This window comes from Puma concolor, chromosome B2 (genome assembly GCF_028749965.1).
Source record: "Puma concolor isolate L17-30 chromosome B2, mPumCon1.1.hap2, whole genome shotgun sequence".
Taxonomy (NCBI): domain Eukaryota; kingdom Metazoa; phylum Chordata; class Mammalia; order Carnivora; family Felidae; genus Puma; species Puma concolor.
Genome location: NC_141671.1, coordinates 21979475 through 22002613, shown reverse-complemented (window position 1 = coordinate 22002613; position 23139 = coordinate 21979475).

The window sequence follows — 23139 nt, the reverse complement described above, 5'->3', positions numbered from 1 at the left end:
GAGAGAGACGGAGCACGAGGGAGTGAAGGGCAGAGAGAGAGAAAGGAAGAAAATCCCAAGCAGGCTCCACACTCAGTGCAGAGCCCAACATGGGGCTCGAACTCAAAAACCATGAGATCTTGACCTGAGCCAAAACCAACAGTCAGACACTTAACCGACTGAGCCAGTTTTTTCCTCCACTTGTTTTTTCAACTACAGTTGTACTGCTAGTTAAGGAGCTGATTATGACATGACTAGCACAGGATAACCAAGTTTATTTACTACAGTACCATTTGTATTACTAGATTTTAATCACACAAGCAATACAGTGACACATTTAATTAAAACAATCAACCCTGAGGAATAATGAATTAAAAGCAAAGTCGACATTTATGTCCCCACCTTTCCATGCAGAGGAATATTGGTAGTTATGTGTGTATTTTTCTGTGCTTTTATATGTTCATATATACATAAAAATAGATGATAGGTAGATGGATAGATAGATAGATAGATAGATAGATAGATAGACATGCAGATATTTATCCGTATATATTAACATGATCATACCTTAAGTGTTATTCTGCAACTTTATTTTATTAATTGAAAGTACTTCTTAGGGATCCTTTCAAAACAATAAGTAGACTCCACTTCATTTTAAAACTGCAAGCCCATATTCCATAATATAGATATATCATATTTAGCCATTCTATAGTAAGGTAGCATTGTCCTGAGAATAAACTGAGACGTGGCCTCCCAAAAGGTGGTATCAGTTTCCATGACCCCCAGCCACCTTGAAAGTGTTGATTTCTGGGTGCTAGGCAGGTGTCCTGGTACAAGATCACTTACTTACCTTCTATAAGCCTCAATTTCCTCATTTGTAAAAAAATTACAATACCTACTTATGGTTAAAGATCAACAATCAGGGGCACCTGGGTGGCTCAGTCCAGTTAAGCTTCCGACTTCAGCTCAGGTCATGATCTCACAGTTTATGGGTTTGAGCCCTGCAATGGGCTCCATGCTGACAGCTCGGAGCTTGCTTTGGATTCTGTGTCTCCCCTCTGTCTGCCCCTCCCCTACTCACGCTCTGCCTCTCAAAAAATAAATAAACATTTAAAGTAATAATAATAAAAACATCAACAATCATGTATAAAAAAAAACCTTATAATATCTAAAAGCCTAAAGGATGATAAAGTAATAATCATAATAACCATAAATCATAACATCATACAGGCCATGTTACCATTGGTGGCTTTCCTGCAGGGAACTCATCCCATCCATGGTGTGAGTGTCTCATTAGCTTTTAGCTTTCGATTTCAATCAGCATTTTCTTTCTCTTGCTCTACATCCTAGTTTCCATCTTATTTTTGAGACCATAGCTGCCTCTGTAATGCTAAATGCTGAGAGATTTCTTTGGCCCTGCAAAAGTGGATAGTTTTAGGAGAAATTGCATGCAGAGAACTGTCATCAATGGGAGTGTGGTGGTGGGAAGAACCCGGTGCGGTGAGCAGTTTCACACGGGCACATCCGGGGCCCTTCACTGTGAGTAGGACGTTTTGTCGTGAAGAAAGCAATGAGACATGGTTAGCAGACAAAGGGACACACAGGCCGCACAACCCCGTGGGCAGCAGAGCTCTCGGCTAGGAAGTGAAGACGGTTACATCTAGCACCACAGATGGGAGCTTGCCCTCACATCCCAGATGAGGGCACTTCCTGGAAAGACGGGTCACCTCGCTGCCACGGCACTTGGGAGTTCCTACTTTGATCCGGAAGTAGAACCAAGAAGCTCTGAAGTGTATCAAAAGAGAGAAGTGACCCAGATTCTTTTAAAATCAAAGGATTTTAACTCAAAGAAAGGTAAAGGGCCATGCCTTTGGGTTTTCCCAAGTTAGTTCATTCATTTTCAGTGCCGAAAACCAACACCAGTCTTATGCGGCAATCCACTTACTGAAGTTGGAACCCGAGGTGTGAAAAGTTCTGTGTTGACAAAGTTTTGCATCAGCTCCTGCCACTAAACAACATGTAAAAACGTGTAGTTTAATTTTAACTTTATAATAAATAAGTGCTTTCCTAAACCCACTCAGGAGCACAGGCTGTCACTAGGTCTACAGGTGTGCTCTGAAATCAGATACCACCAAGACATTCCATCAAGCTAAGATGTGTAAGGGCCAGGACGAAGCAATCCATCATTTTTTTTATGTTTCTGTGAACTGTCCTAACAAGTGTAAGTACCCTGACAAAATCTTTCAGTCAAGTTCACTGTGCATTTCCAAAGCTAGTGTGTGTATATGGAGGGAGGGAGGTGAGCCTGTGCAAATGTGTGTATGTTCTATATTTAAAAAGTGTCAGGAAAAGAGTGATAAATAAGATAAAGAGGTGAGACACCTAAGACCATAGTTAAAGAAGCTTGGGAGCAGTCAGATGATATTAGGTCATTCATTCAACCAACCCCATTTTTTTGTGCTCCTTCTATGTACCAGACATTGTACTGGATTCCAGGAGTGACTTAGACACAAAGCCACTCTCAAGAAACTCCCGGCCTAATTAATACATGAACAACGGTGACACCAAGCAGAAGAGCCATAAGGTTGGGCAGGTGAGATGCTTCGGAAGCTCTGTGGATGATGGTTATTGCCACATGTCACCTTCCGGAGGTTCTGGGGCTGCCTGAGGAGGGCCTTGTGGAACAACTCTTTCTCTCAGGGATGAAGGCTGTTGAGTGTCTTGCAAATAAATATGAAGTACATGGGCAAAAAGAATAGGTTATATGGGGGCGCCTGGGTGGCGCAGTCGGTTAAGCGTCCAACTTCAGCTAGGTCACGATCTCGCGGTCCGTGAGTTCGAGCCCCGCATCAGGCTCTGGGCTGATGGCTCGGAGCCTGGAGCCTGTTTCCGATTCTGTGTCTCCCTCTCTCTCTGCCCCTCCCCCGTTCATGCTCTGTCTCTCTCTGTCCCAAAAATAAATAAACGTTGAAAAAAATAAAAAAAATAAAAAAAAAAGAATAGGTTATATGGATGGATTTATGAAATGAAAGCATTGCATCTGGATGAGGAATACACAAAGACTTCTCTAATTCTTAACCATAAAATGTATAATGCAAAATTAAACCCTGTCCTTGTAATTAAGAATAACACCTAAGGCAGGAATGAGAGCCCCAATGTTTCCTTTCCCTCCTGACGTTGGACACAAAGGTCATCATCCTAGAAGGGACTCTTGGAAATACCGTTTCACCTAGGCTTCTCTTCTCTTCACAACTTATAATATATTTGCACGTGAAAAGAAATATTCATCACTCACATGATGTTTGGAGGTTAATGGAGCAACTGGGGTGTCCACAAGCTCAGGGTACTGAACTTCCAGTTAAGAAGTCACCTCCTCCAGAGGCGCCTGGGTGGCTCAGTTGGTTGAGCGCCAACTTCAGCTCAGGTCCTGATCTTGCAGTCCATGAGTTCAAGCCCCACGTCGGGCTCTGTGCTAATAGCTCAGAGCCTGGAACCTGCTTTAGATCATGTGTCTCCCTCTCTCTCTGCCCCTCGCCCACTCGTGCAATGTCTCTCCCTCTCTCTCTCTCTCTCTCCCCCTCTCAAAAATAAAATAAAAACATAAAAAAAATCACCTCCTCCAGAAAGCTACCCTGAATCAGATTCATTCCTCTGATGATTGCGTGCCTACTGTGTGCCAAGCGCCATGCTAGAGTGTGTGTGTGACCGGTGACCAGGGCTACATGAGCCAGCATCCAGACCCCCACTGACATGCCTGCCGTCTTTGCTCCTGATCCCCAAGCAGCTAGATGTTCAGAGCTCTCACCACCCTCTTCTCTGATTGTTGAGTTGATTGTCTGAATCCCCTGCTAATCTGTGAAGTCCTTGGGCAAGGACGATGGCTTTTATCTTTTTATTCCCAAAGCCTGGCACATTCTAACTGGGAATAGAAGCAGCTCACCTTAGTCTTATTATTTCTTATTTATTAAAGCATTTTATTTTACATACTTGAGACACACACATACAGTGTGGCTCATTATACACAAATTTTAATGTATTTTTTATTTTTCTTTTTTATGAATATATCTTTTCACATGTGAATATATTTAAATCTTCCCATTCATCTTTATCTCATAAAATGATCATTTTACGTGCGAACATAACAACATTCAGCTGGTATGCAGAATCACTGAAATTAAACAACTGGAATTTATAGCTCATACATCCATTTTATTCTTATCAGAACAATGGAGACACTGAACAAAATTAACCAAACTGTGTTTATTGCACCTTTTGTTATGTGCCCATTCTACCAACACTTTCTTTCTTCAGCTTATTGATAGGTAAGGAAGACCAAAAGAAAAGGATGGAGTTACCTTACCTTTTCCTATTCTTCTATATCATCATTTTCAGAAGAAGTGGTGAGCTAATACAGGGAAGTAAAATGAGCGAGAAATGGTATGATAGGGTTCCCTGGTCTCCAGTGTTTCTTGGAACACCGTTGCCTTCTTTCTTTGGAAGCATGTTCTGGTTCCACCTGGAAAGCATGGCCTCTTACCCTCTCTCCCCACTTCCTCTCCTTACTTACCTTCCCCTTCTCAGATTGCTCAGTCATGAACATTACACACTTGCCTGGTACTCATTTTAAGTGTTGCTGGCTTCCTGTGTGTGGTTCGGCTTGGGACTCTGTGCTCATGGAACATCATGAACAACTACACTGGGAAGTAGGGAAGGATAGATGCATATGTTATGTCTATCTCCTCTGCTCACATGTATATTCCAATGTCCTTTGAACTTCACTCACAAAACACAACCACAAAGATAAAATTATTAAGAAGTTCAAGATGGCAGGGCGCCTGGGTGGCTCAGTCGGTTCAGTGACCAACTTCAGCTCAGATCATGATCTCATGGTTTGTAAGTTCCAGCCCCACATCAGGCTCTGTGTTGACAGCTCAGAGCCTGAAGCCTGCTTCAGATTCTGTGTCTCCCTCTCTCTCTGCCCCTCCCCTCCTTATGTGTTTTCTCTCTTTCAAAAATAAGTAAACATTGAAGAAGGAGGAGGAGGAGGAGGAGAAGAAGTTGTTCCAACTGGCAAGAGCCAAGCATTATCCAAGGGTGGGACCCTTCTGAACATAGGACCTTCTACAACTTCACAGCTCAATGTCCGTGAAGTGGGGCCTGGATGTACTGAATGGTCACAAGCAATCCAACCTCATTTTTGAGCAACAACTTGATTGAAAATAGCTCAAAGAGAAAGGCCATAACTTCAAGATTGTAACAATAAAGGAGAACACTATCCAAAGTCAGACACACTGAGAATATTACAATGTGACTTTACAAGTCATCAGACATGGCTGACAGTCTGTTAAATTCAACACTTATTGTGCTCAGCACTATACAAAAACCCGCCAGGACAAGGGTGGGTGGGGAGTATTCCTTGAATGAAGAGTATTCATTCCTTGAATAAGGTCCCTGACCTCAAGAATACTAACCTACTGGGGAGACAGAGAACTATGGAACCATATTGCCAGAGAGATTATAGCCACTGCTAGGATGGTAAAAATAAGCACTATTGAGTAAAATATTGCTAAAGGATGAGGAAAGAACATTTGTCTTAGCTTGGATTCCTCCAAGAAGCAGAGCGTGAGACAAGGGTTTGCATGTAGTGGTTAATTTTAGAAAGTGATTGGGAAGACAGAAAGCCAATCCAAAGGAGTATTACTGAGCTTGTTAGTACTTTGGGCAAATGGAGCTCAGTTCCACTGGAAACTACTGAGGAGCCATGTTGAATGCGCCTTCACCCTAGGACCATGGGAGAGATATATATCTACTGGCTCCCAACCTCCATTGGTCCACAAGGCTGCCCCAGGACTATTAATGAACACTTTAGCATTTCCAGGTTTGCACATGCCTAGGAAGAGTTGAGCATGCTCCCCCCAGTTACACCACACCGCAGTGGAAGAGAAGCCCAGAGGCAGAGAAGATATATGTGGTGCAGCTGAAGCAAGGTGTGGTCAGGCTATACCTATGCACTGCTGGTTGCCACAGCAACACCCAGAACAAAAAGGTGTGGTGTGAGAGAAGTATCAGAAATGTTCTGCACAACATCTTGCCCCACGCTTCTCAAACGCGAGCATGCGTCAGACTCCCTGGAGGGCTTGTTAACACAAATCAGTGGGCACCCTTCCCACCAGGTTTCTGGTTCAGTAGATGTCATGTGGGGGCTGAGAATTAACATTTCCAATATATTCTTTGTGTGGGCATTCAGGTTTTTAAAGACAGTTGTCCACTCTGTACAGGGACACCAGACTGATCAAGCAGGAGAAAGAGAAGCTTCCTAAAACAAACAAAACTATATACGTATCTCTAGGAAGAGCAAAAATTGATTTCATCATAACAAGAATAGAATTGGCATGCATTCATGTGTACTCATCACCATTGATAATCTACTGAGAGTTGCTCATCTATTGATACCCTAATGAGAATTTCAACAGCCAAAAGTGAAGAAGAAGTTGATGTTGGTTATTGTTTGTGCTTTATTCCCACCTCAATCCAGATCTATTCACTGCCCTTCTCTGTGTCAGGGACGCTAATCTCTGTGGACTGGGTCATCCAGATTGGCCAATCAGAGGCACCACTAGGAAACCAACAAGTGGGAGAAAAGACAGTTGGAGTGTTTATTCTCTCTGCTTCCTTCGTGTCTCTCCAAAGGGCTGTTGGTGGTTGTATTCCCACGTGGCTATCGTCCTGTGAGAGCCCCTTCCAGTACATTTCTTATCAGGCTCGGACAACCCTATCCCCACCCCTCATGGCCCCTCAGGCTTCAGGGAGGTCACAGGTCCTTGCTGTTCCTGGTTCCCAGGTGCCTTGCCATCCGGAGTTGTTTCCTTTAACTCTGCCCGAAGAGCTTCATTAATGTTCTTTTCAACTCAGCCACCTTCCTCCTACCAGGATTCTGACTAATAACAGTACCTCAAGGAAAAAAAACCCCAGATAAACCTACATAAATACACCAGTATTTCTGAGCTTTTGGCATGAGGAATAACCCTGATAACACTCAAGGTGATATTGAAATTTGAAGATTTAAATACAGGATAAAATGAAATATAAAGCAAAAAAGTGGATGAGTAACATATAAAAATAAACCAAGGCCTTGAAATGATTGCAGATTAAAGATATACCAAAAAAAGCAAAAAGAACTCCATGGAGTCTGATTTTTCTTTCACACCCTGAGAAATTTGCTATAGGCAAGGGAGAGGCCCCCAAAAGCACTAACTTGTCCTATAGAAAATGCTTCCCCATCTACTCGCACCCTGGGAACATGGAATACTGGCAGGAGAAAAGAAAAGTGTGATTTAAGCTGGACATGAAAGCCTTCAGAAGCATCTTGGGAAATACAAGATAAGATCAGACCAGAAATTAATCAGGGAACACAGTGATAAGGTAACATGTTGCAATCAATTTAAAGTTCACATCTTGCTTGATTTTATGCATCCATCATAAAATCCATCAAAAGCAATGGCCTTTCAGTCAATTTTAACTCCATTCTTTGGGACTCCCCGTCCTGCACCCCCAGCCCCAGGCTCTGCCTAGAGTTCCTGGTTCAGCATCTCAGAGAACACCAGATGCTTCAGCTTCGGGCTTCAGGAACCATGAGCAACTTACAGTGGAAGGCGAAGTTGCCATGTTCCTCAGCAAGGACTGCTGGTTACTTCAGACCTCAAAGGACTTTTCTAAGGGAGGCGCTTAAGTCAGACAGTGGGTGTCGCACAGGGAGGGGGAAGGATTTTGGTTAAGCCTTACAGCTCTTCTAAAAGGCCCTCTGTTCTTTTTTTACTCTGTTTACACTGTGCCCTGTTGTTTTCCAGATTTCCAAGGTTAAATCCGGCACCCCTATTAACACTGTTTGAGTCCTTCAGAATTTCCAGAGCTTCCCTGCTAATCCGATGTGTGTAGTGCTTTTCTTTTAGCTGAACACAAATGTAGGGCGAACCAGTGCTTTTGTCCACTACAGCAGACCTCGTCCCCATGTGATAATCTAAGATGTGGTCTTTGTCCTTAATCTTCTTATCCATGAGTCGTTCCAGTTTACAGGTTACAGTATTTTACCTCAGGTGAGAGGACGTGATTATCATCACAAAAATAGTTGATGTTTATTGAACATGTACTATGTGCTAGATTATGCATATTTAAGTGCCTAATCCTATAGTAATCCTGTGAGGTAGCCCCATTTTTACAGATGAGAAAATTGAGCTCAAGAGACTAAGAGACTTATCCAAGATCATGGAACTAGTAGGTGGCAGAGTTGGGTCATGAATCCAGTTAGCCCTTTCTTTAGCCTAGTTTTTCTTGGCCAGGAGTGGTGTTACCCCCAGGGGACATGTGGCAATGTCTGGAGATACTTTTTGCTTGTTACGACCAAGGGAATGTGTCCAGGGATGCTGCTGAACACCCTATGAAGCACAGGACAGCCCTGCACAGAAGACTATCCAACCCAGCATGTTAATAGGGCCAAGGCTGAGCGAACTTGGTCTGACCACTGTGCTATATGACAGGACTCGAATCCTTTTCTGTTTGTTTTCACGTCTTCAGATCTGGTAGGATGTCTTTGTTGGAATAGATTCTAATAGTATCCCTTTCAGAGTTACTCTTGATACACAAGGTGAAGTTCTGTTCTTCCCCACCAGCTTCCTTCGTCTCTTTCTCTTGCCTGAGTTGGAATGAAGAGCTGATTAACTGCTCAGCAGACCATTCATTCTGTGAGAACAGAATGTCCAATTCCGCTGTTCTGCTATGGGCTATCTGCTTCCAGAATTGATTCGGTAAGATACATCCAGGCAGGTCTGCGGATTTTTTTTTTTCAGTAACCACATGAGGTTGAAAGGCAAAAAAGAATTCTCTCACAATTTCCCTGGCTTTTCCTGTACTTTGAACTAGCATACCAACCCTACAGTAGCTTGAGAAAAATACGGAGCAGCACTGAAAAGATACACTTTAAGCTTTCAAAGAAAGTCTTTGATGAATAGAGGCTCATCTACTTGGGGCAATGCAGCATCCAACTCATATGCATTTGCCTTTGGGTATGAGCCGGTGACAGGCAGCACCTAGATATTGGGATGTGGCTGTTCCTTCTCCCCAGATCCACATTCTTATTTCTTTGAGGTTAATACATCCTGGAAAAGGAGGAAGGCTTCCTTCTCATGGTGCTTACCACTGAAGGGATGCTGGTAGATTAAATAATGTTTGAAAAGACACCCTACTCTGCAAAAAAAAAAAAAAAAAAGAGAGAGAGAGAGAGACAGAGAGAGACCCAGAGGCAACTTTGGAAACTTCTAGAAGGGTAGAGAAACTTGGAAAATAAATATCACAAATGGGGCTGTTAATGTAATGGAGGAGAAAGCCTGACAGGGCAGACAACTATGGGAACAGATTATTACTTTCAAGGGCTGGACATGAAAATCTGATAATGACAATTTTTAAGCCTTTGATGAGCAGAAACATCTTGAAACATGTCTGTGTCCCTGCTGCTGAGTGCAAACACTCTGACTGAGAAAAGCCATGCGAGACAGACACGGATGAGGAGCCCCGGCAGCGATATAGGAACCACAGCCTTCCAGAGGACACCTCACCTGAGCAATCCTCAGCCCCCAAACCCCAGCTTCTTGCTGCTCATGGAGCTCAGCCTTCCAGCAACAGAATGAGGGAGAAGGCAACATTTGTAAGGCAAACTCTCTGAACTCAAATATGCAGTGTAGCCCAGACTGTAATGGTCTGGTGAGTTTTGAGGGGGGTCGGTCTGAGGAAGACTTGAGATTCTGCATGGCTGACGGGCCCTTCTGGTCCCCAAAGCTCACTCTAAGCACCAAGGATCTCAGGAGGAAGTATAAAGGACTCTGGATGTCTGTGAAGCCAGACAAGACTTCTGAGACACAGATTCTGATCACATCTCGCCCCTGCACTCTGCTGTCAGAGTGAAGTTCAAACCCCCAGCTGGGTGGTTCAAGACCGTCGGCAGTCTGGCATTGGCTCACCTGCTCCATCATCAGCCTGCACCTCTCCCTGCAATGGCTGCGCTCAGCTCTCCCTGCATGGAGCATCGAGCCCCTCCACACCTTCTCGCTTTTATTCTGCCCCGACCTCCACCAGCAAAATCCTCCTCCCGTGGCACCTGCACCCACTGAGTTCCTCCTCACCCCATGACATTCCTTCTCCAAAGCCTTGGCCGCTTCCCGTAGCCATCTCTCTATACCTCTAATCAAGCACATAGGACGTCATATTCTGATATTTTACTTGAGTGTATAAGCCCCCCCCCCTCCACCCCAGCTAAACTGTGAGTCCTCAGGAGCAGAAACTGTATCTTCTTTCTTGAGGCTACCCCATGTCTTCATATAGTTACCTGGCACTGGATATCTATTGCCAAAATATTAGTTAAGTAAGTGAAGGAAGGAAGTGTCATGCCCATCTCCACATTGTTTTCCTCTTTTCTTCTTCTTTTCCAAAGGTCTCCAGGGTCTCAAATGTTTGGGGTTATAGATTTTAAGTGGCTTTCAATAATAATAGTAAGAGCTAACTCTTACAGAACACTTACTATACATTAGACATTGTTCTAAGCTCTTCAGCCTCATCAAGGCATTTAATCTTCATAACAATTTCCATGACCCTATGTAGTTATTGTCTTTATTGTTGCCATTTTATGTATGAAGAAATTGCAGCACAGAGAAGTTAAGTAACTTGATCAGAGTCACACAGCTAGAAGTGCCTACACCAGGATTTAAATGAAGGCAGTGTGGTGTTAAAAACAAGGATGAGTCAGGGTGCCTGGGAGGCTCAGTTGGTTAAGCGTCGGACATCGTCTCAGGTCACGATCTCGTGGTGCAAGAGTTCAAGCTTGCGTTGGGCTCTGTGCTGACAGCTCAGAGCCTGAAGCCTGCTTCAGATTCTATGTTTCTCTCTCTCTGCCCCTCCCCTGCTCATGTGCTCTCTCTCTCTCTCTCTGTCTCTCAAATATTTTTTTTTAAAAAAGACAAGGATGAGTCTTTGGAGGACCAAGTAATAAGACAAATGGGCCACAACTCTGTTCCACTCTCCCTGCCATTCTCTAGCCTTACCCAGCTTACAAAACAAAGAGCCCTCAGCCATATTTTTTCATTATTCCAGCTCATACTGGAGCTGGAACACAACCTGGTGTTCCCTTTATTTGATGCTCACAGACCTCCTGAAGGGTTATTGGCAATGTCAAGTATGACAGCCTGTCTCATCATTCAACAGAGGGAAAGAAGCATGGAGTTCAAGGATATGTTCACCACCAAACTGAGAGGTCTGTGGCTGTTGACTTCTATCTTCATAGAAAAGCTTGCCCTCAAGGTATTAATAGCAACCCACAACGACTGGTCAATAATTACAGCACATTTAGCCATGAATTGGCTTTTAGATTTCTCAAGGTGGTTCTCTTGGCTACAATTGGGTCTTGGTCTAGGTGTAGGACCTGTGTTCACTATCACTGAGGAGTTAGTAAGAGCCAACCCTTCATTGGATGCCACTACCCCAACTAGGGTCCTTTAAGAACTTTGAGCAGATACATGGGCTGGCAGGGACTGACTTCCTAAATATGCCATTAAATGGTCCACTCTTCTAGTGCTGCCCAAAGCTAGGAGGTGAACAAGACTTCCCACTGGGGTGGCTGAAGTTTTGTGGAGTATATGTTGGGACTCAATTTCTCTCTCTGCCCAATCCTGTTTCCTCTTCTTTCATTAGCCTTGGTGGTTAAGAAACATCATGCTTTCAAACTCTATCTAAGCATCTGGAAAACCCAACCTGCAACAGACTAGCCTTGGGATAGGATGTATCCTTCCATTTTCTCCTCTACCTTCTTTCTCCTTAGAACCACACACTTTAGAATCTCTGACCTTTTGTTGTGCCAACAAAAGATCATGCATTTCTGCATGGCCCCTCTTTGGTTCTTTGCTATTCTCTCTGCATAAAATGTCCTTTCCTTCCCCTCCCCCACATCATCCATGTGACAACCTTCTAACCATCCTTTATGGCTCAACTCAAATGGCCTGCTGTCTCTAGCTTACAGCCGAAGATTGATTGCTTCCCCCTCCCACAGCACCTTCTGCCTACTTCATTATGATATTGATTACACTTTTATATTCTCTCACTGAGCTGTGGGACACCTGGGAATAGATTTTGTTTCTTGTTCATCTTTTTAGCCCTAGCACTTGACACATGATAGGAGCACAATACATGTTTACTCAATTAAATACATTTGAATTTATGATGATCATCTGGTGGGATTTATGTTCTTACATGAATGACTATTCCCAAAGCCACTGGTTCCTTTAAAGCCCTCCCAACCCCCACTCTCATGAGAAGGGGGCCCACTAGGGCACAGCTGTGACCCATGTACAGACCTCAAGCTCAACTTATAAACAGGGCTCAAGGCTACACACACACACACACACACACACACACACACACACACACACATACACACAAACATACACCTGCCCCTCTCCTCTACTGAATGAGTCAGAATCAGGAGTGAAAGTCCAGGGTAAGAGAGTAGCCCCCTTCCATCTGCCCTACATGCACAAAATATAAGAGGATGTCCCTCAACCCTAGGCCCAAGCTCATATCAAGAATCACATGACCAACCTCTGTGTGTCTCTGCCTCTTCTTTTCCTCACCCACTCATGATTGTGACCTGGGGCCATTTCTCCCCTATATTAGATCACTTTCCCTTCTATATGATAGCTTGTTCATGGGGTATTACCACACGTCTATCTTCCTCTAGAGGAGGACAGGGAAATGTCAAAAGAAGAGTTTGGCTCCTTCCATAAAAAGGAGATTTAGAGGATGTTTATCTTTAATGTATACATTTGGAGATCTATGGCATTGGATTCATGAGATATATACCTGGAACCAGAATGCTGGTATCTCATTCAACGAATATGTATTAAGTGCTTACCATCATCAGGCACTGTCCTAGGCACAGGGAGTAAGCTAGGAGCTGAGAGTGGTGGCCCCATCTTGGTCCAGTATAGCATTCAATTAAACACTAGTTCAACATCCAAAAATACATTTAGTTCCTTTCTGTTGTTTCTCGTGAAAACAGCAAAGAGGGGAATGCCCATTCCTTATGTACAACACACTCTTCAAATCCTCTTTCTCCCCTCCCCTATTGGCCACTCTCACACTCAACTGCCCTGAAGTCTCTTTCCTCCTCACTCCACCCCAGCAAGAAGCTGGGATGACAGAGTTAAAGAAAAAGATAAATAAGTCATCACACTTGATGTCTGCCACGTGAGGAAGGAAGCCACTAGAATCCAGGACCCAAAACCAGGCAGCCCCCGCCAGTTACCATGCCTTTAAAAAAAAAAAAAAGAGGGGCAATGATAAATTCAGGAAGCCACTGACTTTATCCTCCATCATGGCAACGAGCTGCCTCTCGGGTGAAAGCTTCACTCCAGCTGGTGTTTATCAAGGAAGATGGTGAGAAGGAGCAGCAGTGTTTATTGAGAGAATGTGAAAGATCCTTTGTCATTGTTTATTGACCATTCCTGACACATCCAATGGCCGGCATGTACTTCATCATTCTGTTGGATGGATATTAATGTAAAAAAAAAAAAAAATCACTCATCAAGAGCTAAAGAACTTCTGCCTAAGGCATTCTACAGACTTAAAGTAGATAACAAATTCTGCCAGACATTTCCATCCTTTAGAAACCAGTGAGCTGGACAGTCTACATTTATCATGTGACTCAGGGCTAGCAGAAAATGAAAAGGCATTTGCTTGAACCTCCCCCCCGCAACTATTTGATTCATTTTTGCTTTTTAGCTACCCTGACCACCCATGATAATAAGGATGGCTAACATTCATTGAACGTTAGCCCTTTTCCACAAATTTTCTTAGTATTCACCAATCTATGAAGTGAGTTCTATTATCATCCTCTTTTAAGATGAAGAAGTGGGGGCACCTGGGTGGTTCAGTCGGTTAAGCCTTGGATTCCTGGTTTCAGCTGGGGTCATGATCTCATGGTTCATGAGTTCAAGCCCCATGGCAGGCTCATGCTTGGGATTCTCGCTCTCTGCCCTCCCCTGCTTGCTTGCTCACTCTCTCTCTCAAAATAAACAAATACACTTAAAATGAAAATTTAAAAAATAAAATGAAGAAGTCATGGTTCAGCGGGATTAGGTGGCTTGCCCAAGGTCCCACTGCTACTACCAAGAGAAGCTGCATTGCCAGCCCAGGGAATTGGGTGCCCCAGCCTCCTGAAATTTCATTCTGCACCTCAGGAAAGAGAGAGGGGCAATCCCACTTTCTGTGTGAAGCTTGCACACAGCTCACTGTAAGGCTGTGTCCACAGAGAACTCCACCAGTTCAACCAAACTGCTGGTCACTTTCGTGGAAAAAGGACATCGCTATTTATATACCAATGACAAATGAAATTAACTGAGTGGATCTGGAAGCTCCCTAGACAGTGACTATTAGAAAATAGGATGTGAAATCCAAGTTCTACTATCTCTAGGTTATTCTTTGGCACACTCAAGCTCTGAACCTCTCATGAAAGACTTTGATCTTTGTGTATTTTGCCAAACCTGAAACTGACCCAATCTCCATTGAAAATGTTCAGTTTTCCTCTCAGCTTTCTGAGTTAGTTAAATTTTAAACAAGTAGAACTTTGTTTTTCTTGCTAAACACTTAAGTAAAAGATGACCTATTTAACAGGTGAGGGGTTATTCTAATAGTATTATAACAAAACCCATAAATCATGGCTGTTGTAATTTTTCTAAAATCATATAGTATTGGGTAGCCTCGGTGGGTCAGTTGGTTAAGTGTCAGATTCCTGATTTTGGCTCAGGTCATGGTCTCATGGATCGTTAGATCAAGCCCCCATGTTAGGTTCTGTGTGCTGACAGTGGAGAGCCTGCTTTGGATTCTCTCTGTCCTCTCTCTGCCCCTCCCTTGCTCATGCTGCTCTCTCTCTCTCTCTCTCTCTCTCTCTCTCTCTCAAAATAAATCAACTTTAAAGAATCATATAAAAATAAAAAATATATTGTTTCCAATATTTAACTCTTCATATCTTTCAATTGTTTAGGAGAGAGCCGCCTACAGACAACTTAGTATGGAACACACAGATAACTAAATCTCTTCCATTAAAGCTCAACATTCACCTGGAAATTTAAAAAAAAAAAACCTTTTTTTCAACATTAATATCAAAGTAAAGGTGACTGGATACTTTCCCCCTTTTCGTATTTATTTGAAAACAGTTTTAGCAGTAGTTTAAATAATTGAGGCACACACACACACACACCCACCCCTTCATCTAGAATCATACCAACCTAGCAAGTAAGTTCTTGTTATTTTCCCTTACAGATGTACACATAATTTCACACAACTGCAATCCTATACATTTTCAACCCTGCTGAATGAGAAATATAGCTTGTTTTTGTACAAACTACTAATGAGGGTTTCTTCCTTCTCCATCCAGAAACCCGCAGGTGCTGAGGTATTTATGTACATGACATCCTTTTTCAATACACATCATTAGCTCATTTACTTCCTTTTATTTTTTTAATGTTTATTTATTTTTGAGAGAGAGAGAGACAGAGCACGAGCTGGGGAGGGGCAGCGAGATACAGAGACAGAGAATCTGAAGCAGGCTCCAGGCTCTGAGCTGTCAGCACAGAGCCCGATGTGGGGCTTGAACTCATGAGCTGTGAGATAATGACCTGAGTCGAAATCGGATGCTTCACCAACTGAGCCACCCAGGTGCCCCTAGCTCATTTACTTCTTACAGTAACTCACTGAGGTATATCGTTTTCACGAATGCAGAAAGTAAGAATATATGTTTCACTGTGGTCAACAGGTATCAGCAAACTTTTTCTGTAAAGGACCAGATAGCAAACATCTTAGGCCATGCGGTCTCTGCAACCACTCAGCTCTACCACCGCAATAAAAAAGCCGCCGTAGACAATAGACAAGTGAAGAGGCCCATTGCCAATAAGACTTTATTTATGGACATTGAATTAGAAGTCAGATCATCTTGATAGATCACAAAATATTATTCTTCTTTTGATTTCATTCAACCATTAAAAATGGAAGAACCACTCTTAGCCTATGGACAGAACACAAACAGGCAGTGGGGCTATCGTTTGCCAACCCCTGACCTAGAACAAAGGCTCTTGGAGGTAGGAAGAAGGCTTAAAGACCTCTGCTTTAATTGCTTCTCCTCTCATGGGTAAAAACTACGATGCTTCCCAAAGGCAGTCGTTTGCTATGGCCTGGTAAGACTAGACCCCAGATATTCTGACTCCTAGTTCAGTGCACTTTCCACCAAAAGGCACTGCTTAAAATAAAAGCAAATCAGAGGCCAATTAAAGAGATAACTGTAAAAGCTGCTGAGCATTACGCCCAAAGACTAGAACACCCAGTGCTGGCTGCTCAGCCTGTCGCTACTTATGCAGACAGCTTTTGGCACGCTTTCAGAGGGCTTGAGAAATGATAACTGGTTGGGCAGAAATTGTTCCAAGAAACAGCACAGTGACTTTTGCTCTGCTATTTCCTTGCACTACTACAATTTAACTCCTCTTCTGCCTGAGTTGTGAAATCTGGAAAACAAGGAAATCGACATTTGCCATTTTAACTTTTATGAGAGTTTCATTTTTTATACCAACTTGTTCGGTTTGAAAATAGAACGTAACCATCAGGCAGGGCAGATCCCCACCCCACCCCACCCCCCCGACCCGCCCTACCCCAGGTAATCGTTAGCAGAGCACTTGGTTTCCTATCTACAAGGGCAAAACAGCTTAGCTCTCTCCCTTCCTTCTGTTTCCTTGAACTCCATGTTTTGCTTGCCTCTATTTATTTGGTTTCTACTGTCTCAATAGGAACAAAACGTCACTAGGCAGGCCAGCTGCCGTGAAAGCAACAGTTGAGATCAGAAAGGCAAGTGAGCCCACTCCCTCCCTGAAACAGACGTTCCGAAAGCTGGAGCAGAGGCCATAGTGGGGTGTGTGTGTGTGTGTGTGTGTGTGTGTGTGTGTTCACATGCACGTTTCTGTGCCTGTGTGAGAGTACAGAAAATAGAGACAGGGTTAAACTCTGCAGGGAAGGGGAACAGAATGAGCAAGGCAGAGCTTAGAATAATAGGAGAGAAAGCTACCTGAGCCACGTGGGATGAGAAAGGGACATTCTGCATATTTCCTCTTCTCTGAAGCATTTCCTCCATCAGTCTCCTTGCTTCCTTCTGCCTCTCCGGCCTGGCTGCCCTGAGTCATCCAGTCCGGACAAAAGGCAGGGGCCAAGTCACACCCGGAGCCCTAGCTCCAGCCCAACGCCTCCTTCATGGGCCTCTGCATGTTGCCCCTGCGTAGTAGTCAGGTGTGAGCAAATGTGTATGTGTCAGCCTGCTCTGCTGGTCTGGGAGCCCCTGAGACCAGGCACTGTGTTTACTTTCTCCATCACTCTATGCCAGCAACTAGCAGAATGTCTGACACACAGCCCCAGAAGCTGTTAAATGTGGCTGGGTGAATGAATCTGGTTCCAAAAAAAGAAAAAGAAAAACAAATTCAAAATTATGAACCAATGCTTTTTTTTTTTCATGTTTATTTATTTTGAGAGAGAGTACACGCAGAGGAGGGGCAGACAGAGAAGAAGAGAGACTCCAAAGCAGGCTCTGTCCACACTGCCAGCTCAGAGCCCAACGTGAGCCTCGAACCCACAAGCCGTGAGATCATGACCTGAGCCCAAATCAAGAGTTGGACGCTTAACCGACTGAACCACCCAGACACTCTGAACCAATGCTTTTTAATAGAGATTTAATGTTTGTCATATAAGTGCCCACAGTCCTGATGGGAAAGCTGGGCTGAACCCTGAGTCCCCTTGGATCTCCAGTGGAAGAAAAACAGAATTGTGCAACTAGAAAGAGCCCCTGATCTCTTGTGGGAGGGGACATGGGATGTGTGGGGGTTCATTCACATAGTGGATGTGCTCAGCAGACAAGACCTCAGCTCTTTCCCAAGACCCTAAGACTTCTTCAAGGTTGTGATGTCTACCCGATTCTTTGACATTGCCTTAGATGAGACTTTCAGAAGCATCCAGAGAAGCAAAGCAAGTAGTACACTAGGAAGTCAGAGTTGTACCCACCATATACCTTCCCTGTTGTTCAGGCTTCTCATCCAAAAAATGGGCAATGTTACCATCTTTCTCCCATCTTCCCCCCTAACTTGGAATGCTACCAGGCAAATTTTGTATGTGGCTTTATTCAGGCTTTCATATACAGATACATAGATACATATTACCACTTTCAACATTCATTGAGCATTTGCTATGTGGCAGATACCAAACTAAGTTCAATAGAATAAACAAAGAGGAAAAACAGAATGGCTGCCCCCAAAGCTTGTACTCAATTGGAGGAAGTGGAGGAGTGAAGTGATTCATTTATATTTAACAAACTTTTATTAAGCATCTATTAAATGCTGGGCAAAAAAAGGAGTAGGTTGAATGAATTAATTAGTCCCATAATTCAGTGAAAAAGATAAGGCAATATGCAAATAACCATAATGCATTATCAGCAGTACAGCACAGTTAGAATAATTGGATATTAGGCACAAAAACTTCACTTTGTATGGGGGTCAGGGAAGCTGCCACAGTATGAGTTTTCAATTGGACTTTGAAGAATGAATAGATGTTCGTGGCAGCATTCGGGGAGAGGGATGAAAAGGGAGGGTGATTGGGAGATAGGACCTTACGGACCAAATGTACCAATTGGGTAAGGCCCTGGGCCTAAAATTCTATCATTTCAAGGACAGCAAGCACACACGGAGTTAGTGAAGCCAGCAGAAGGAAGGGAAGGGGGTGCCATGCAAAAAATAAAATTGATAATATACCATAAGCAACAGAGAATCATGGGAAGGCTCTGGAGCCAAGGAATATTAAAGCCACACTTGGGTTTAAGAAGGACTCCTGGTCACTGAAAGGAGAATAAAGATGAGAGGAATGTTTTGACCCCTGTTCACACGAACCCAACAGGACCAGCCCAAAAGGAGGCCACCAAGCTTCAACTGCTGGGTCAGGGGGAACCTCCCAAGGGAAGAGAAGCCAGTTTGCATTGGGTAAAAGAACAGAGCAGAGGCAAGGGGACATGTGTCCCAGATGGTGATCTCCTTGAGGACAGGGAATATGTCTCATATTGACCCATGTGTCACAAGGTATTGCAGATGAGGAAGGTGAGCTCCCTTGGAAGGCTCATACTGGAAGCTTCCAAAAACCGAACAAACGTAGGCTTGAGGAGGAACATGTGTGGTGGGTGGAGGTGGTGTTTGTCACCTATGTGGGGAGCCAAGACCTCCCTGCCGCCATCTGCATAATAACCCTGTGCAAATTTCAAAGTGCCACATTCTCTCACACATAACTGGCTTTTGGAACAGATGTTGATGAGGAAGTCCTGCTGAAATGACTAATCACCAGAGACTACCCTGGAAAGAGAAGCCTCGCTAGGAGGGAAATAAGGCAGAGTTAACATCACAGCAGCTCAAAAAAGAAAGGGCCATTCATGGCTGACAGGTGTGTGACATTTGCAACTCAGGGGTTTATTAACGACGGCTTAGCTCCAAAGCATTCCTACTTGCCCATCAAATAAAATCTGAAAACAAATGAATTCCACAAGTCTTAGATATACACACATAATAATCATAGTTATTAAGATCATCCGGATTTGCATTTTACATTTAGCCCTGTTTCTGAATTGAGAAAGATTCCCATATCACTGTTATATGCACTATATACTATTTTTTGAAACTGCTATACAATAAAACATAGATTGTGAGTGTTAAAATAACAAACGCAATAATGCAAATACCGTGTCACTAGGCATGCATCCAAAGCCACAGGATTATTAAAGTACCTTAGTCAAAAGATTACAATGTAACTGAAGCCCTGTAATATATTATACTGAATATAAATTATTAATGTGTTAATTTTTTAAGTGTTAGCTAAATGCTTACTAGAGTGTTTTTAAAGTTAAACAATCTAATGTCATAAACTTCAGTCATACAAAAGCAAGTTGGTAAAATACTATAAAATATAGTAGGGAATAATTTGGTCTCAGCTCTGGGCACATTAGTGCTTAATTGATAATTGGTCTCGTGGGGACCTTTGGCTGTTTTATTCTACATCAAAACATACACACACACACACACACAATCTTGTTATGTGGTCAGGAACATTTTCTCAATTGCTCATTTCTATTTCTGTCTTCCTATCTCACTATTTCTACTACCAATATTTTTTCCTTAAAAAATACAATGCCATTTCCTTGCAAATGTCCTCCTGGAGTGGGGAACTCAGTATAATGAATTAAACTTGGTCCAAGATTTAGCCATATAATTATAATCGGAACTGCATCAACTCATATGAATGTTTTTATAATTTTTACAATATTTTTACCCTTTACAACTTTGAATAGACATGGACTTTTTTATAAAAGTTATACCCACCTTCATTCCCACCTGAAATATAAGTGAATATCTCACTGCATTCATGCCAGCATTCAATAGTAGCATTTAAAAATCTTTGCTAATTTCAAAATAACATGTAAGCTCATTTTAAAACAGCATATGATTATCATGTTAATCATATTCCTTCGATTCTGAGTGATGCTGAGCATACTCTCGCCATTCTGCCCCCCTTATGTGATTTTTCTCTAGGTGTCCTTTGTTCAGTTTTGTTTGTTTTTTGGACAAAAGAAACTAGAGGATGGGAGTGAAGTACCTAAGTTTTTGAACTCCATGCATTTGAACCCCATGATTGACTCATTCATTCTGCAGGTACTTACTCAACACCAGTATGTGTTAGGCACTGTTATCTAGGCACTGGGAAATACAATAGAAATGGTCCTTCCTCCTATACAGCTTGCATTCTAGTGTTACTGGCCATGTCTATTTATGTTAAGCCATCAATACATTGCCATCTGTTTTGTAAGGGCATTACTTACATGATGACACCATGCATTGTACCCCTAGCATAGGGCCTAGCTGTACTGCAGGGCACCATCCTGGCTCATGCTGGACACATTCCCCAAGACACATATACACTCACTCTCATGCTTTTTTAACCATCCACGAGTCAAGACTGCCCACCCCCATTTCCAAACCCTGCACAAATCAGTTACTGACCTTCAACTACACTTCTGGGAGATTTTACACAAAGCTCCCACAATCCTTCCTCTGCCGAAGCAAACCACTGGGCAAGATCAGCCCTCAAAAAGCTAAGCTTCAGAATTAGAGCAGGAGAGAGTCTATGCTTTATAATTTGGCAGAAACAGAAAAACAAGTCAGAAACAAGGCAGCTGGGGGTACAGACTTTACCATAATAGGCCTTAAGTGTCCAGTCCCATCCAAGCAACCCAAAGAATTCCACCCCTTCTTATTCAGGCTAGACATGCTCTAGACTCCCTGGTAGGGGGTCACTGTGACACAAGACCTGAGATTCCTCTTGTTCCAGAATCCCTGAGTTCTCCTCAGACAAAACAAGGTGTGTGTTGTGTGTGTGTGTGTATTCTCTGAACTCCACTTCCTCCATCAATTATAAGATCTTGCCAAACTCCCATGTCAATTCCTTCTGCCTCTAACATGACTCTGTTCTACCTCCACCCAGTGTTTCTGTGACATCACATATCTGCATCCTGGATACGGGATGGGGCACTTATTCTCCCACCCCTGCTGCCTGTGCCCAACCTGAACAACCATCCCATCTTTGCCCACTTCACCCAGTTTCTGTGTTGCCTCCTCCCAGCTACCTCCCATCACCTAATCCCCTGTGCTGTGGGCTGTCTCCCCATAACACAGACCTCTCCTCTCCTACCTCTTTCCTTGAACTCCTTGCTCTCCCTGGGATATACATCCCCCTTCTCCTGCCTTATCTCATGCCGTAAGTTTCATTGGCACAAGTGGGTGTTGGCCTTCTCTTTGAATCCCAGCGCTGCCTCTAGGCCGATAATAACCCTCTCCCCACTGCCTCTGTGTTAGTCTGCTAGGGTGCCCATCACAAACTGCCACAGGCTGGGGGGCTAACCATCATTTGTGTCTCACAGTTCTGGGGGCTGGAAGTCCAAGATGGAGATGTCAGCAGGGCTTGCTTCGCTCCTTGGCCTGCAGATGCCATCTTCTCCCTGGGTCCTCACGTGGTCTTTCCTCTGTGTGTGTCTGTGTCCTGATCCCCTCTTCTTATAAGGACAGTAGTCCTGCTGGATTAGGGCCCAATCCTATGACCTCATCTAACATTAATTAACTCTATAAAGACCCTGTCTCCAAATGCAGTCACATTTTGAGGTTCTGAGGGGGTAGGGCTTCAACCTATGAATTTGGGGGGACACAAGTCAGCCCATAACATCATCCATGGCTATGACATTTATCAAAGGGTTTGTACATCATTCCCAGCATGACCTCAGCCCAGACCTCACCCAGTGCTGCTTCAGCACACACTCCTTCCCCAGTCATTCCTCCTCTAAGGCCATCTCTCCCTGGAGGCCATCTTTGTTCTCATGAGTCTCCAAACTCCCAGTCTTTATTCTCACCTGGACTTTCAGTTACTCAGTTCCTTTATACTTTTGACATCTTTTTAACCCCTTTAGCTGCACTGCCTCCTCGTCCTCTCTGGAACCCATAGCCAGTCCTCCATGCTTCCCTTTTCCTGTACTGCTCAGACCAGTACAGTATTCAGCTGGAAAGGCTGATCCAGCTATTCTGTTGTTCATGGCCAGAGTTCATTCCGAGCCATTGATTTGTCAGTGCCCATGTCAAGCTGCCTTCTGCAAATGTGTATAATTTCCTCCACCTACCACTTCTACCCCCATGTCTACCTCTTTCTCAGAGGACTTACCCCCACCTGCTCAAGGGAAGCCCGCCCTCTGACCCCACCCTCTGGCCACAGGCAACTGGACCAATCAGATACCTGCCTTAGGAATTCCCAATAGAGTCATATCTGTTACAGAGCTATGGGCACCTGAGCTGTAAGACTAAGTTGAGCTGGAGCCCTCCTAGGCACCATGGCAATCCAACTCTACATCAGACCCATGTGATGGGAGGGCAGGGAATATGAGGAGCCAGGGACAATTCCTCAGCTGCCATGATGTCAACCCTACTTCCTTCAGTTGGGTTCCTGTACCATCAAACAAAT